Source organism: Dama dama, chromosome 1 (assembly GCF_033118175.1).
Source record: "Dama dama isolate Ldn47 chromosome 1, ASM3311817v1, whole genome shotgun sequence".
NCBI lineage: Eukaryota > Metazoa > Chordata > Mammalia > Artiodactyla > Cervidae > Dama > Dama dama.
Genome location: NC_083681.1, coordinates 52,428,300 through 52,445,595, shown reverse-complemented (window position 1 = coordinate 52,445,595; position 17,296 = coordinate 52,428,300). Strand labels below are relative to the sequence as shown.

The window sequence follows — 17,296 nt, the reverse complement described above, 5'->3', positions numbered from 1 at the left end:
ATGTGAGAGTTGGACCATAAAGAAGGCTGAGTGTGGAAGAATTGATACTTTTGAACCATGGTGCTGGAGAAGACTCTTAAGTCGCTTGGACAGCAAGGAGCTCAAACCAGTCAGTCCTAAAGGAGATCAACCCTGATTCATTGGAAGGACTGATGCGAAGAGTCACTCATTGGGAAAGACCCTGATGCTAAAAAAAAAAAAAAAAAAAAAAAAGACCCTGATGCTGGGAAAAATTGAGGGCAGGAGGAGAAGGGGGCAGCCGAGGATGAGATGGTTGGATTAGCATCACTGACTCAATGGACAGGAGTTTGAGCAAATTCCAGGAGATAGTGAAGGACAGGGAAGCCTGACTCGCTACAGTCCATGGGGTCACAAAGAGCCGGACCTGGACATGACCTAGCAACTGAACAAAAACAACAACAATGTATATGTTTCAGTACTACTCAAGTCATCCCACCCTCTCCCTCCCCCATTCTTAACAAAAGTCTGTTCTTCATGTCTGCATCTCCTTTGTGTGCTAAGTCACTTCAGTCATGTCCTACTCTTTGCTCCCCTACGGACTGTAGCCCACAAGGCACCTCTGTCCATGGGATTCCCCAGGCAGGAACACTGGAGTGGTTGCCATTTCCCACTCCAGGGGATCTTCACCAACCAAGATCGAAACTGCCTCATATTTCCTGCATTGGCAGGTGGGTTCTTTACCAGCAGCATCACCTGGGAAGCTGCCCTGCAAATAGGATCATCAGTTCCACCTTTCTAGATTCCATGTATATATGTTAATATATGATGGTTCTTTCTTTCTGACTTACTCATTCTGTGTAATAGGCTCTAGGTTCATCCACCTTATTAAAACTGACTCAAATGCATTCCTTTTTATAGCTGACTAATAGTCCTTTGTATTTGTACCACAACTTCTTGATCCATTCATCTTCCAGTGGACATCTAGGTTGCTTCTGTGTCCTAGCTGTTGTAAATAGTGCTTCAGTGAACATTGGGGTACACGTGTCTTCATTTATGGTTTCCTGAGGGATATATACCCAGTAGTGTGATTGCTGGGTCATATGGTAGTTTTTTTTTCCCTAGTTTTTTAAAGACTCTCCATACTGTTCTCTATAATGGCTGTATCAGTTTTCATTCCCACTAACAGTGCAGGAGGGTTCCCTTTTCTCCACACCCTGTCTAACATTTACCATTTGTAGACTTCTTTTTTTTTTGTTTGTTTGTAGACTTTTTGATGATGGCCATTCTGACTGGTGTGAGATGATACCTCATTGTAGCTTTGATTTGCATTTTCCTAATATTGAGCATCTTTTCATGTGTCTATTAGCCATCCATATGTGGATGCAGAATCTTAACTGTGGGACTGTCAGGAATGTCCCTCTGTCTTTTTACATTCATCATTTTTGTATTCTTACATTTCAGATGTGTCTTAGTAGTCATCTAGTTAGGTTTTGTGTTTGTCCAGTCTGGTAATTGTTTTTAAAATTGGGACATTAGTACATTTACATTTTTAAAAAATATTTATTTATTTATTTTTGGCTGTGCTAGGTCTTCATTGCTGCATGGGCTTTTCTCTAGTTGATGCAAGCGGGGATTCATCTCTAGTTGGAGGGTGGGGGTTTCTCATTGCAGTGGTTTCTCTTGTTGCAGAGCACAGGCTACAAGGAGCTTGGGGTTCAGTATTTGTGGCACATGGGATCAGTTGTTGAGGTTCCTGACCTCTAGAGCACAGACCAATAGTTGTGGCCCATGGGCTTAGTTGCTCTGCAGCATGTGGGATCTTCCCTGAATCAGGGATTGAACTTGTGTCTCCTGCACTGGCAGGCAGATTCTTTACCATTGAGCCACCAGGGAAATATAGTACATTTACATTTAATATAATTATATATTTGGATTAAAAATAAATCTACCATAGTCTTAATGTGATTTTTTTGTCCTAAGTATTTCTTTTTTTCTCTTCTTGTGTTATTTGGATTTGTAGTCTTTTAAAAAGTTATTCTGTATTCTTTATTAATTGGGATGTTATACCTTTTTTTTTTTTCTTTTTATTAAGTGATTACCCTAGAAGTTGTGGCACATAGCCATGACTTACAAGTCTATAGGTAAGTGATTCCTTTACCCTTCTGGACAATACAAGGACCTTGGCACTCTAACCCTACTTACCATTCTTCCTTCTGACTTGACTTACTATGTGTACTTTAAATGTGTGTGTGTGTGTGTGTGTGTGTATAAAACCCCATACGATGTTACCATTTCAGGCAACGATTAGATTTTTATTTTACAAGGAAACCTTTCTTTGAAGTGCAACATATAGAAAAACATATAAATCATAAGTGTCAGCTTGAATGAGAAAATTTGCTAGTCATATTGACCTGAATATTCCCATCCTTATGAAAGCTATTTCTTACATTAATTAGTAAATTTGGCCTTCTGGTTCTAAAACCTGTTTATTGAGTTTTATGATGTGTGTCCCTGTGAGCTATATCTATTTTGACTTGCCAAAAATGCAGACTCTTGACAACCTTAGTGAATGCTGCCTACTTGGTGGTTTCTTTGATTATTTCGTTTAGTGCAGACAGGTACCAAAACTATGAGTATAGCTCTGATCAAGATAGACAAGGTTCCTATTCTGCAGCTTACCATTTATAAGTTGGGAAAGGTAAAATGGTAAATAATGCATAAATAAGGTAATTTGAGATGTTGAGATATTGCCATTTTTTTCTAGTTTTCTCCCATTATAAAAAGTGGATCTTGCTTTTTCTTACCTTGTGTGTGTAGTCACTCAGTTGTGTCCCGACTCTTTGCAACCCCATGGACTGTAGCCAGCCAGTCTCCTCTGTCCATGGGGATTCTCCAGGCAAGAATACTGGAGTGGGTTGCCGTGCCCTCCTCCCAGGGGATCTTCCCAACTCAGGGATCAAACCCAGGTCTCCTCCATTGCAGGCGAATTCTTTACAGTCTGAGCCACCAGGGAAGCCCTTCCTTACCTTAAATTTCTATAATTAGACTTTAAAAGTTCTTGAGTAAAGCTAATGTAAAACTTAAACTAGAATTTTGAACTTTCTACTCAACTGTTCTTTGAGGATGCAGATTTTTTTCCAGCTTATCTTTTTAAAATAATTTTTTTAATTGAAGTATAATTGATTTGTGTTAGTTTCTGGTATACAGCAAAGGGAATCAGTTTTAGATAGATATATGTGAGTGTATATATATATATATATATATATATATATATATTCTCTTTCATATTCTTTTCCACTATAGTTTATTATAGGATATTGAATATAGTTCCCTGTGCTAGAAATAGAACCTCTTTATTTTCTATATAGTAGTTTGTATCTGCTCATCTCAGACTCCTAATTTATCCCTCCCCCACTTTCTTTTCCCTTTGATAACTATGTTTGTTTCCTAAGTCTGTAAGTCTCTTTCTGGTTTGTAAATAAGTTCATTTGTATCATATTTTAGATTCTATGTATAGGTGATATCATTTGGTATTTGTCTTCCTCTTTGTGACTTACTTCACTTAGAATGATAATCTCTAGGTCCTTCCATGTTGCTACAAATGGCATTTTTTCATTCTTTTTGATGACTGAGTAGTACTTCATTGTATATATACACCAGATCTTCTTTATCTATTTCTCTGTTGAAGGACATTTAGCTTGCTTCCGTATCTTGACTATTGTAAATAGTCTGGTATGAACATTGGGATGCATGTATCTTTTTCATTTTATCCTTAAGATACATTCATAGATGGATGTTGACTCTGTTATGAGAATAAGTTGAAAGCCCTGCTGCCATCTAAAATCCTTCTTGAAATACAATCTTAGGCTGAAAGTAATTTTTTTTTTTCACTGCACCACGCAACTTGCACAGTCTTCAGTTCTGTGACCAGGGATTGAACCTGGACCGCAGCAGTGAAAGCCCGGAATCCTAGCCACTTGGCCACCAGGGAATTCAGCTGAGAGTAATGTTGAGAGGTAATTTAGTTTTTCTCTCCTCCAGGCAGAACTGTATCTGATATTGAATTCATAAGTTCATAATGTAACCAGAAAGAAAAGTTCCACAAAATTAGGTTACATGAGCAAAATCTCAGAGGCTCAAAGGAACTTGTTATGCAAGAAGAATAACTAATAGCCTTCCATCACTGTCATATGTTTTTTTATATTTGGCAGGGGTAGGAGATGACAGTAGAAAGACTAATCTCCAGTTTGAGTGCCTGCTAAGGATCTTTAGCTTATGGATACTGGGGAGCATTAAAATGTTTATAAATTGATGAATACCTCTGGCAGTGGGCTTCCCAGGTGGCGCAGTGGTAAAGAATCCACTTGCCAGTGCAGGAGACATGGGTTTGATTCCTGGGTCAGGAAGATCCCTTGGAGGGGGAAAAGCAAACTTATTCCAGTATTCTTGCATGGAAAATTCCATGGACAAAGGACCCTGGTGGGCTACAGTCTATGGGGTCGCAGAGAGTTGGACATGATTGAATGACTGAACACAACATAACAACAAACTCTGGCAGCGTAGAGAATGGACACTTGCTTTGCACAGTACTTTCTTATTGACTCTCTTGTATGTGTGCGTATTTGTGGCTCAGTGCATCATAAACTTCTTTTGTGCTCAAGGCCTTACTCTTACTTGGTTTTCAATCTCATTCTCCAGCCTCCTTGTTTCCTAGCAGTTGGTAGTTTTGGAATGAAGTGAGAAATAGTAGCCGTCCAAGTATTAATATATTTGTTTATGTTTTGTTCATCAGTGAGTCTTTACCTGTATGTGAATATCTTTTCTGTCCTCTTGTGTAATTAACTATTTTTTGTTTTTACTTTGGATATCTCCATTTCATCATCCTGGAAATTCATATCATAGATAAATGCCTTTAACATAAATATTATTGTAAAGAAATAAAACATCTTTATTAAAAACAACTTTTGAGCCATATTGTGAAATTACTTATTTTAGCAATTAATTTATATGACCAAATTCATTCTCCCTGTTTTTTTAATGTGATTGTACAAGTGTAGTTGTAGTTTTCTTCTTTTAAAAACTTTAGGAGAAACAATATCTTTATTCAATTTTGGTTTTTAGAGAAAAGTTACTAGCTTTATTGAACTTCAGTGTTGTTGATTAGGTTTGCTACATGGGTGTAGTGTTAGCTTGGTTTAATTGATTTTCTGTTTTGCTGTAAAATTACATCACCTAGGTGAAACATCCTGGGTATGATATTGCAGTCAGTTTTGCTTGCAGCTGAGCTTTTCTGCTGTGGTCCCTAGGTACCTTTTTCAGGTGTCTTTGTTACCATGATGGACTACAGATAAGTGCTGTGGTTTGTTGTATTTTTATGCTTAATTCTGTTACTAAAATCAAAGCATCTGATTTAAACTCATATTATCATAGCACATTAATCTTTTATAGTGGTTTATTTTTGTGGGGAAAAGTTAGAAAATCTAAATATCTTGTTTCTTTCAGTGTTACCCGGCCAATATAACTGACAAGGTTTGAAGCAGTTCATAAATGTTCATTTATACAGGTTGTAGAATAACTGAGACTTCTCTTTTTATGCAAACATTAGTCTTATATTCTTTGAATCCTAAGTATTCTTGAAGAATATATTATGTAAGGAATTACTTTATAGAAGTTAACTTACAGAAGTTCTCTCTTAAATTAGTATCCCTTGGTTTTCTGGAGGCCCAATAATTAGTTCTCTAATCTTTAGTAATCAGCGCCTTTTTTTAGTTATCTTTGGTGTTCCAATATTGAAATTATTATACATAGCAAAATTTACCATTTTAACATTTCTATTTATACAGTTCAGTTGTTATTCAGTTGCTAAGTTTTGTCTGACTGTTTGCGACCCCATGGAGTGCAGCGCACCAAGCTGTCCTTTACTATTGCTATCTCCCGGAGGTTGCTGATTCATGTCCATTGGGTTGGTGCTACTATATAACGATCTCATCCTCTGCCACCCCCTTCTCTTTTTGCCTTCAGTCTTGCCCAGTATCAGGGTCTTTTCCAGCGTGTCAGCTCTTTGGATCAGGTGGCCAAAGGATTAGAACTTTAACTTCTGCAACAGTCTTTCCAAGGAATATTCAGGGTTGATTTTCTTTAGAATTGACTGGTTGGATCTCCTTGCAGTCCTAGGGACTCTCAAGAGTCTTCTCCAACACCACAGTTCAAAAGCATTAATTCTTCGGCACTCAGCTTTCTTTATGGTCCAACTCTCACATCCAGTATATTCACCTTATTGTACAGTAATCACCATCATAGATTTTTAATCACAGCTTTATTGAGATAAAATTGTATACCACACAGCCCTGCTTTCCTGTGGAATCTGAAGGAACTCTCTCAGATTTTCCCCCTCTAGAACTGATACCTAGGTTAGGTTATCATGGTGACTGGAGAGGTTGATGAGAGTTTTTAAATTTGGTGGATCAAAAGTGCTATAACTGCAGTCAGATTCAGCAAGATCATTCTGCAAGGCCATCAGGTTCTAATCAAAGTCCAAGCATGTGATGTAAACTTAGTGAACACATTTACTTTGGTGCTTAAAGTAGAAAACCACTTCTATCTTATACTGGTTTAGTTTTAGTTGGGATAATAGATGCTGTTGGAGGACATGTATTTGCTTTCAAGAAAGCTGACAGAGTTTCACTACCAGCACATTTGGGGGGGCTATGCAAAGTATGGTCTAGCAGGCAGTCAGACTTGTTTACACACTGCCAGAAAAACTGGACTTTAAACAAGGAGCTCCTGTATTTTACTGCTTACTGAGCTCTGCTCCACAGTACTCACGTGAAAGCTGGAGGAAGTATTCAGGTTATGGGGCTGGTGGAGGAGTTGGGTAGGCCGTGTGCCACATTGCTAGAGCTTATGGCTTAAAGGTTTTGTGCACAGCTGGTTCTGAAGAATTTGCTAAACATTGTTTAGCAAAATGGACCCCATGAAGTATTTAATCACAAAGAAGCTAATTAAGTTGATAAAACTTAAGAAATCTGTTGATGGAAAGAAGTTGATGTGATTATTGAAATGTTAGCTAATGTAAATCTTAGCAATGATTTGAATCTTTTAGCACATGGAGGACAAGTAATAGTTGTTGGCAGCAGAGGTCCTTTGAAATAAACCCATGGGACATCATAGCAAAGGAATCTAGCATAATAGGAGTTGCTCTGTATTCATCTACCAAGGAGGAATTTCAGCAGTTTGCAGCAGTCCTTCAAGCCAAAATGGAAATTGATTGGTTAAGATCAGTAATGGGTCCTCAGTATCCATTGGAGATAGTGGCCTAGGCTCATGAAGATGATATTCATAACAGTGGGACTACTGGAAAAATAATTATCTTAAAATGATTGATCTTTTCATAGATTTCCTATGTAATTAGAGGTTTCTTTCTTCAGTTTTATGTACACTACATTTTCTTTAATTACCATTCATTTGACTCAGTTTTGTAATATTAAAAAGATTTATCTTTAGAGATCATAAGCATTGGAGTGCAGTTTATTTAATACTGGCAATTTTTATGCTTTCTGTCTCTCATCAAAGTACCATCATAGTAGGAAATTCTTGATACTTGATCATTAATTCCATAACTTTAACTAAAACATCAAAATAGGACTGGCTGATTTCCAGGCCTACTTCTTCGTATAAAGGTTCTTTAGCCTCTGCGTGCATGCATGTTCAGTCATTCAGTTGTGTCTGACTCTTTGTGACCCCATGAACTGCAGCCCACCAGGTTCCTCTGTCCATGGAATTTTTTGGGTAGGAATACTGGAGTGAGTTGCTGTTCCCTCCTCCAGGGAATCTTCCCAACCCAGGGATAGAATCCCCGTCTGCTGCATTGGCAGGTAGATTCTTTATCACTGAGCCACCCGGGAAGCCCTTAGTCTCTGATTAATTCTGAAGATTTTTTGGACTAAACAAGACCGCCTTTTGAAACTAATCTCATCTAGATCTATAAGTCTCTCAGAAGGGCAAGATAAACAGTATCCAGATAAATTTGTTAATTTTCCAATATTTCCCAATACATTGTGACATTCACTAGTTTAATGGTTGATTACCAGCGATCCATATATTCTATGAGGACAGCAGCCTTCTTTGGTATAATATGATACTAGGTATGTAATTTCCAAATAGATAATTATTCATTGATTGAATTTCAAAGTAGATTTAGAATTATCTTTTTATGTGGGATCAAATATTTTTACTTCATTAATGAATTTGGCACATTAAGAATGATATGCTTTTGTTTTCATAACATGGCAGCTGTAATAAATTTTAGAGGAAATTAAAAAAAATTTTAAATCATATACTATACAGTTCACTCATTTAAAGTGTACAATTCCATAGTTTTTAGTATATTTGAGAATTTTGCAACCATCACTAATATAACTAATGAACATAGATGCAAAACTTCAACAAAATACTAGCAAACCAAATCCAACAATACATTGAAAGGATCATACATCGTGATAAGTGGGATTTCTCTCAGGGATACAAGGATTTTTCAATATCAGCAAATCAATCAGTTTAATATACCACATCAACAAATTGAAGAAAAAACGATATGGTCATCTCAGTAGTTACAAAAAAAGCTTTTGACAAAATTCAACACCCATTTATGATAACAACTCTACAGAGAGTGGGGTATAGAGGGAACACATTTCATATAATAAAGGCCATATATGACAAGCCTACAGCTAACATCATAGTCAACAGTGAAAAGCTGAGAACGTTTCCTTTAAGATCAGAAACAAGACAAGGATGTCCACTCTTCGTCTCTTCTATTCAACATAGTTTTGGAAGTCCTAGCTTTGGCAGTCAGAGAAGAAAAAGAAAGGGAATCCAGTTTGGAAAAGAAGTGAAACTGTCACTGTTTGCAGATGAAATACTATACACAGAAGATCCTAAAGATGCTACCAGAAAACTGCGAGAGCTCATCAGTGAATTTAGTGAAGTTGTAGGATACAAAATAAATACAGAGAAATCTGTTGCATTTTTTTAAACTAATTAATTTTCAGCTGTGCTGGGTCTTTGTTGCTGTGTGTGTGACAGATTTCTCTAGTTTCGATGGAGCTGGGGCTACTCTCTAGTTGTGGTGCTTGGGCTTCTCATTGCGATGGCTTCTCATTGCAGAGCACTGGCTCTAGGACACGTGGGCTTCAGTAGTTGTGACGCATGGGCTTAGCTGCTCTGCGGCATGTGGAATCTTCCCAGACCAGGGATCACACACATGTCTCCTATATTGGCAGGTGGATTCTTTACCACTGAGCTACTGGGGAAGTCTTCTGTTGCATTTCTGTACACTAACAATAAAAAATAAGGAGAAATTGAAGAAACAATCTGGACTGCTACATGTTAAAAAAAAGAAAAGACATTCTTTAATACCATAAGCAAAAATAAACTCAAAATGGAGTAAAGGCCTATGTGTAAAACCAGATACTGTAAAACCCTTGAAGGAAAATATATGCAGAACACTCCTTGGCTTAAATTGCAGAAATATCTTTTTCAGTTTGTCTCCTAGAATAATGGAAATAAAAACAAAAGTAAAAAGGATCTAATTAAACTCAGAAACTTTTGCACAGAAAAGGAGAACGTAAACAAAACAGAAAGACAACCCACAGAATGGAAGAAAATATTTGCAAATGATGTGACCAACAAAGGATTAGTCTCCATAATGATACAAATGAACTTAATCAAAACAGAAGGAGACTCACAGACTTGAGAAGGAACTTAAGGTTATGGGGTTGGGGGAGGGCGGTGAAGGGGGGGAGGGGGGAAGGATGGGTGAGTGGATAAATTGGGAGTTTAGGATGGACACACTGCTATATTTAAAATAGATAACCAACCTCAGATATGCAGATGTTATCATCCTAATGGCAGAAAGTGAAGAGGAACTAAAGAACCTCTAAAGGAACTAAAGAACCTCTTGATGAAGGTAAAAGAGGAGAGTAAAAAAGCTGACTTAAAACTCAACATTCAAAAAACTAAGATCATGGCATCTGGTCCTGTCACTTCATGGCAAATAGATGGGAAAGATGGAGACAGTGGCAGATTTTATTTTCTTGGACTCCAAAATCACTGAGGATGGTGACTATAGCCATCAAATTAAAAGACACTTGTTCCTTGGAAGGAAAGCTATGACAAAGCTAGACAGCATTTTACAAAACAGACACCACTTTGCCAACAAAGGTCCATACAGTCTAAGCTATGGCTTTTCCAGTAGTTATATATTGATGTGAGAGTTGGACCATAAAGAAGACTGAACACCGAAGAATTGATGCTTTCAAACTGTGGTGCTGGTGAAGACTCCAGAGTCCCTTGGACTGCAAGGAGATCAAACCAGTCAATCCTAAAGGAAATCAACCCTGAATATTCATTGGAGGGACTGATGCTGAATCTCCAATACTTTGGCCATCTGATGCAAAGAGCTGACACATTGGAAAAGGACCCTGATGCTGGGAATGATTGAAGGCAGGAGGAGAGGATGAGATGGTTGGATGGCATCACTGACTCAATGGACATGAGTTTGAGCAAACTCTGGGAGATAGTGAAGAACAGAGAAGCCTGGCGTCCTGAAGTTCATGGGGTCAAAAAAATTGGACACGACTTAGTGACTGAACAACCACCACCACCAACAAGGATATACTATGTATAGCACAAGGAACTCTTCTCAATAGTCTATAATAACCTAAATGGGAAAAGAATTTGAAAAAGAATAGATAACAAGTATATGTATAACTGAATCACTCTGCTGTACACCTGAAACTAACTCAACAGTGTTAATAAACTATACGCCAATATAAAGTTAAAAGGAAAACGTAAATTCTTCTGGAAATTTTAAGAAAGCAAAATTCACACATTTGAAGTGTACAGTTTGTAGTTTTTAGTATATTCACAAAGTTGTGCAACCATCACCGTAAGTGCTTTTTTTTTATTGGCTATGCTGGGTTTTCATTGTGGCCCACAGGCTCTTCCTTGCTGCATGTGGGGTTTCTGTTTTGACGAGTGGGGCTACTCTCTACTTGCAGTGCAAGAACATTTCATTGCAGTAGCTTTTCTAGTTGCAGTTGCATGGGCTCTAGGGCTTTGGTAGTTGCACCATGGCCTCAGTAGTTGTGGCACATGGGCTTACTTGCCCCATGGCATGTGGATTCTTAATTCTCCAATCAGGGATTAAATCCATATCCCCTGCATTGGCACGAAGATTCTTAACCACTGGAGCACCAGGGAAGTCCCACCATAAACAATTTTACAACATTTTCATCACTTCCAGAAGAATCTTTGCATCCATTAGCTATCGTCACCCAATTCCCCTACCCTCTCCAATCCTTAAGCAACCACTTATCTGCTGCCTGTTTCTATATATTTGCCTATTCTTGACAGTTCATATAAATGGAGTCATATGTGGTCTTTTGTGACTGACTTCTTTCCTTTAGCATTGTGTTTTGTTGATTGATCTTTGTTGTGGCATGTATGAGCACTTCTTTCCTTTTTATGATTGAATAATACTCTATTATATGGATATATCACATTTTGTTTATTCATTCATAAGGTTATAAACATTTGACTTTTATGAATTGTGCATAACATATAATATTTTCATTATCATTTAGTTGAGATTATTTTAAAATTTCCATTGTGATTTCTTTATGAGCCCATGGGTTATTAGTATATTAGTTTATTTCCAAACATTTTGTGTCTTTCTAGATATCTTTTGTTTATAAATCTCTTTTTCAGCTTCACTGAGGGCAGAAAATATATTCTGTGTTTCAAATCTTTGAAATTTGTTCAGGGTTGCCTGATAGACCAGTATTTATTTTCAGTTAGAGGATAACTGGATTCTATATTCATCTAGAATTATTCTCATCCTTCTGTTGAAATCTTAAATCATTATGAAGAAAACTGTCTTCTAAAATGCTTCCTAATAATTGTTTATACTCACTGAGCATACTTTTTGTATGTATTAATAACCACCCTGTGATATTGGAGTTATTATACTTATTTTATAAATGAAACTGGGGCACAGAAAGATTAAGTAAACTGTGTAGGTTATGTAGCTGGCAAAAAAGTGGGCTGGAGAATAGGCAAATCCATAGAGAATAGAAAGTAGATTAATGGTTGCTAGGACTAGGGTTTTGCGGAGTGACTGCTAATGGGTATGGAATTTCTCTTTTGGAGTGAGGAAAATGTTCTGGAATTAGCAGTGATGATTGTGAATATATTAAAAACTATTGAAGTTTGTACTTTAGAGGGGTGAATTTTATGATGTGTGAATTGTATCTCAATTTCTTTTAAAAAGACAGAACTGGAATTCCAACTCAGGAATTATTTCCCGTAAACTGCTTATTCACTCACTCAGACTTTTGAGTTGCGATAGGTTCAATTTTAGAAGTAAAATCTCATCAGCCTGTAATTTAAGAGTTATATCCTACATATGGCTTATTGCAAATGCTCTTTTCTGATTTGTTTTTGAAGAATTCAGATACTTCTGTATAGAAATGGAGTTGCATGTTTAATTCTTTTTAGATGTATTCCAGATAAGATTGGGAAATTAAATGAAGCTCCACAAGTAAGCTGTCTAATATAGGGTAGTTCATAATGCTTGTTAAGGTCTGAGATGCCATCTTCTCTCTCTCCTAGCTAATCTCTTTTCCATCTCAGCTTTAAAGGTTTTCTCTCATAGGTTTTTCCTGGTCTTCCAGCCTCATTGTGTAAGACTACTCCCACCCACAACATTCTGTACGTATTTCTACTTTTTAATCACACTGCAATAGTTTTTTCTGTCTTCCCTATTAATTTGAACAGGGACAGCATTTGAATTAGTTTTCATACCTAAATTGTTCTCCAGTGATTGTTACAGTAAAATAGGAATCCCAATAAGAACTTATCAATGCCTAGTCTTTAGTGAACTACAAGAGAGTATAAATAATGCTTTGCTAAATCAAAGAGGACACAAACAGATGGAGAAACATACCGTGTTCATGGATTGGAAGAATTAATATTGTCAAAATGGCTATTCTACCCAAAGCAGTCTATAGATTCAATGCAATCCCTATCAAGCTACCAACGGTATTTTTCACAGAACTAGACCAAAGAATTTCACAATTTGTATGGAAATACAAAAAACCTCGAATAGCCAAAGTAATCTTGAGAAAGAAGAATGGAACTGGAGGAATCAACCTGCCTGACTTCAGACTCTACTACAAAGCCACAGTCATCAAGACAGTATGGTACTGGCACAAAGACAGAAATATAGATCAATGGAACAGAATAGAAAGCCCAGAGATAAATCCACGAACCTATGGACACCTTATCTTTGACAAAGGAGGCAAGGATATACAATGGAAAAAAGACAACCTCTTTAACAAGTGGTGCTGGGAAAACTGGTCAACCACTTGTAAAAGAATGAAACTAGAACACTTTCTAACACCATACACAAAAATAAACTCAAAATGGATTAAAGATCTAAATGTAAGACCAGAAACTATAAAACTCCTAGAGGAGAACATAGGCAAAACACTCTCCGACATAAATCAAAGCAAGATCCTCTATGACCCACCTCCCAGAATATTGGAAATAAAAGCAAAACTAAACAAATGGGACCTAATGAAACTTAAAAGCTTTTGCACAACAAAGGAAACTATAAGTAAGGTGAAAAGACAGCCCTCAGATTGGGAGAAAATAATAGCAAATGAAGAAACAGACAAAGGATTAATCTCAAAAATATACAAGCAACTCCTGAAGCTCAATTCCAGAAAAATAAATGACCCAATCAAAAAATGGGCCAAAGAACTAAACAGACATTTCTCCAAAGAAGACATACAGATGGCTAACAAACACATGAAAAGATGCTCAACATCACTCATTATTAGAGAAATGCAAATCAAAACCACAATGAGGTACCATTACACGCCAGTCAGGATGGCTGCTATCCAAAAGTCTACAAGCAATAAATGCTGGAGAGGGTGTGGAGAAAAGGGAACCCTCTTACACTGTTGGTGGGAATGCAAACTAGTACAGCCGCTATGGAAAACAGTGTGGAGATTTCTTAAAAAACTGGACATAGAACTGCCATATGACCCAGCAATCCCACTTCTGGGCATACACACTGAGGAAACCAGATCTGAAAGAGACACGTGCACCCCAATGTTCATCGCAGCACTGTTTATAATAGCCAGGACATGGAAGCAACCTAGATGCCCATCAGCAGATGAATGGATAAGGAAGCTGTGGTACATATACACCATGGAATATTACTCAGCCATTAAAAAGAATTCATTTGAACCAGTCCTAATGAGATGGATGAAGCTGGAGCCCCTTATACAGAGTGAAGTAAGCCAGAAAGATAAAGAACATTACAGCATACTGACACATGTATATGGAATTTAGAAAGGTGATAACGATAACCCTATATGCAGAACAGAAAAAGAGACACAGAAATACAGAACAGACTTTTGAACTTTGTGGGAGAATGTGAGGGTGGGATATTTCAAAAGAACAGCATGTATACTATCTATGGTGAAACAGATCACCAGCCCAGGTGGGATGCACGAGACAAGTGCTCCGGCCTGGTGCACTGGGAAGACCCAGAGGAATCGGGTGGAGAGGGAGGTGGGAGGGGGGATCGGGATTGGGAATACATGTAAATCCATGGCTGATTCATATCAATGTATGACAAAACCCACTGGAAAAAAAAAATAAATAAATAAATAATGCTTTGCTGATGGTCTGATTTCAGACATGTTGTTATAAATGTTGGAATTGGGCTGGAATTTCTGTTTCTGGAGGTGGCAATGAGGCAGCATTTTAAATATCATTGTAGTCTTTTTAGAGATTACTTGAAAATATATGTATCAGGATGGGACATTTGGATATTTCATTTGTTGTTGTTCAGTCACCCAATCATTTCTGACTCTTTGTGACCCCATGGACTGCAGCATGCCAGGCCTCTCTGTGTCCCTCACCGTCTCCAAAGTTTGCCGAAGTTCACGTCCATTGCATCGGTGATGGCGTCCAACCATCTCATCCTCTGACGACCTCTTCTGCTGCCCTCAATCTTTCCCAGCATCAGGAACTTTTCCATTTAGTCAGGTGTTTAAATCAGATGCCCAAAATACTGGGAGTTTCAGCTTCAGCATCAATCCTTCCAGTGAGTTTGCAGGGTTGATTTCCCTTAAGATTGACTGGTTTGGTCTTGCCGTCCAAGGGACTTGCAGAAGTCTTCTCCAGCACCACAGTTCAAAGGCATCAGTTCTTCGGTGCTTGGCCTTCTCTACGGTCCAGCTCTCACAACTGTATGTGACCACTGGGAAGACCATAGCCTTGACCATACGGACCTTTATCAGCAGAGTAATGTCTCTGCTTTTCAACACACTGTCTAGGTTTGTCATAGCTTTCCTGCCAAGAAGCAAATGTCTTTAGATTTAATGGCTGCAGTCACCATCTGCAGTGATTTTAGAGCCCAAGAAGAGGAAATCTGTCACTACTTCCACCTTTCCCTCTCTATTTGCCATGAAGTAATGGGGCCGTGGTTTTTTTTTTCATATTTAGTTTTAAGCTGGCTCTTTCACTCTTCCTCCTTCACCCTCGACAAGAGGCTGTTTAGTTCTTCTTCACTTTCTGCCATTAGAGTGGTATCATCCGCATATCTGAGGTTGTTCATGTTTCTCCCGCCTATCTTGATTCCAGCTTGTAACTCACCCAGACTGGCATTTCTCATAATGTCCTCAGCATGTAGATTAAACAAACAGGGTGACAGCAGTCAGCCCTGTTGTACTCCTTTTTCGATCTTGAACCAATCAGTTGTTCCATACAGGGTTCTAACTGTTGCTTCTTGACCCGCGTACAGGTTTCTCAGGAGACAGGTAAGATGGTTTGGTATTCCCATCTCTTTAAGAGCTTTCCACAGTTTATTATGATCCACATAGTCAACGGCTTTGATGTAGTCAGTGAAACAGAGGTAGGGGTTTTTCTGGAATTCTCTAGCTTTCTCTGTGATCAACGAATGTTGCAATTTGGAAGTTCTTGGTTTGCATAATGCTGAAGCCTAGCATGCAAGATTTTAAGCATGACCTTACCAGCATGGAAGATGAGTGCAATTGTCCGATGGTTAGAAAAAAAAATTTTGTTTCTTCCTGGAGGTCTCTGATTGCATTTCAGTCTTAATTGCATAACAGTACCAATTGATATTTGCTACTTGAGAAAAAATTGGTGTATATAGTTTTCTTATTCCCATTTAATTTTACTCAGAGAGCTTCTCTCCTTTAGTTGTTTATTCTCCTCTAACTTAGATTTTTACTATTGGAAATTGTTTTGTTTTTATAAGTTTTAATTATTGTAGATGTAATCTTTCTTGATTGTGAGTAATTAATACATATGTTTGCTTTACCAAAAAACTTATGTTTGCTTTACCAAAATTAGGGTAATAAAATTATACAGATTTTTCTTTGACCACTTTATTTTACCCATTTCCTCTGTCACTAAGATTTCTATAGCAGAAATTTGAATTAGATACATAGCACTGTGGACCTTAGGAAGGTCTTATAATTGATATAACCATGGATAGCCCTGTGGAATAGCAAGCTTTTTCTAATTTTACTCTTAAAGATAGTGGTACCTATACTGTTTTAGGCACAGTCTTATACCTAAATCTTTGTGCATATGTCTGGTTATTTTCTTACTTGTTTGGATCAAACTGCATGCTGGATTGAACTACATGTTTTGTTTTTTAATTAAAATATTTTGGTTGTGCTGGGTCTTCATTACTGTGTTCAGGCTTTCTCTTGTTGAGGTGATCAGAAGTTTCTCTCTAGTTGTGGTGGGTGGGCTTCTCATTTCAGTGGCTTCTCTTGTTGCAGAGCATGTGCTTTATAGAGTGTGAGGGCTTCAGTAGTGGCTCAAGGGCTTAGTTGCCCTGCAACATGTGGAATCTTCCTGGAGCAGGGATCAAACCCGTGTCCCCTTCATTGGCAGTAGGCTTCTTAACCACTGAACCACCAGGGAAGTCTGAGCTGCATTTTTGATAAATACAGCAAAGTGGCTCTATAGGAAAGGTGGTCCTTATATTCCCAACCATGCAACATTTTCTGTTAGCTTTGCTAATACTGGAATTTGAAATAAAATACTCCAGGTGCTTCTCCCATTTTAAATGAATATACTTAGGTGACCTAACGCTGTTGTTCAGTCACTCAGTCGTGTCCAACTGTTTGTGACCCCATGGACGGCAACACACCAGGCTCCTCTGTTCTCCACTATCACCTGGAATTTGTTCAAATTCTTGTCCATTGAATCAGTGATGCAATCTAAC

General features: G+C 37.9%; 1 protein-coding gene and 1 pseudogene across 2 annotated transcripts in view; both read left to right on the top strand.

Annotated features, from left to right (window-relative positions):
• The window catches only part of RAB6A (RAB6A, member RAS oncogene family), an 87,496-nt gene that overhangs the window by 16,240 nt on the left and 53,960 nt on the right, over positions 1 to 17,296 (top strand). The window lies entirely within an intron of this gene.
• Positions 4,995 to 8,389, top strand: LOC133054620 (quinone oxidoreductase-like; annotated as a pseudogene).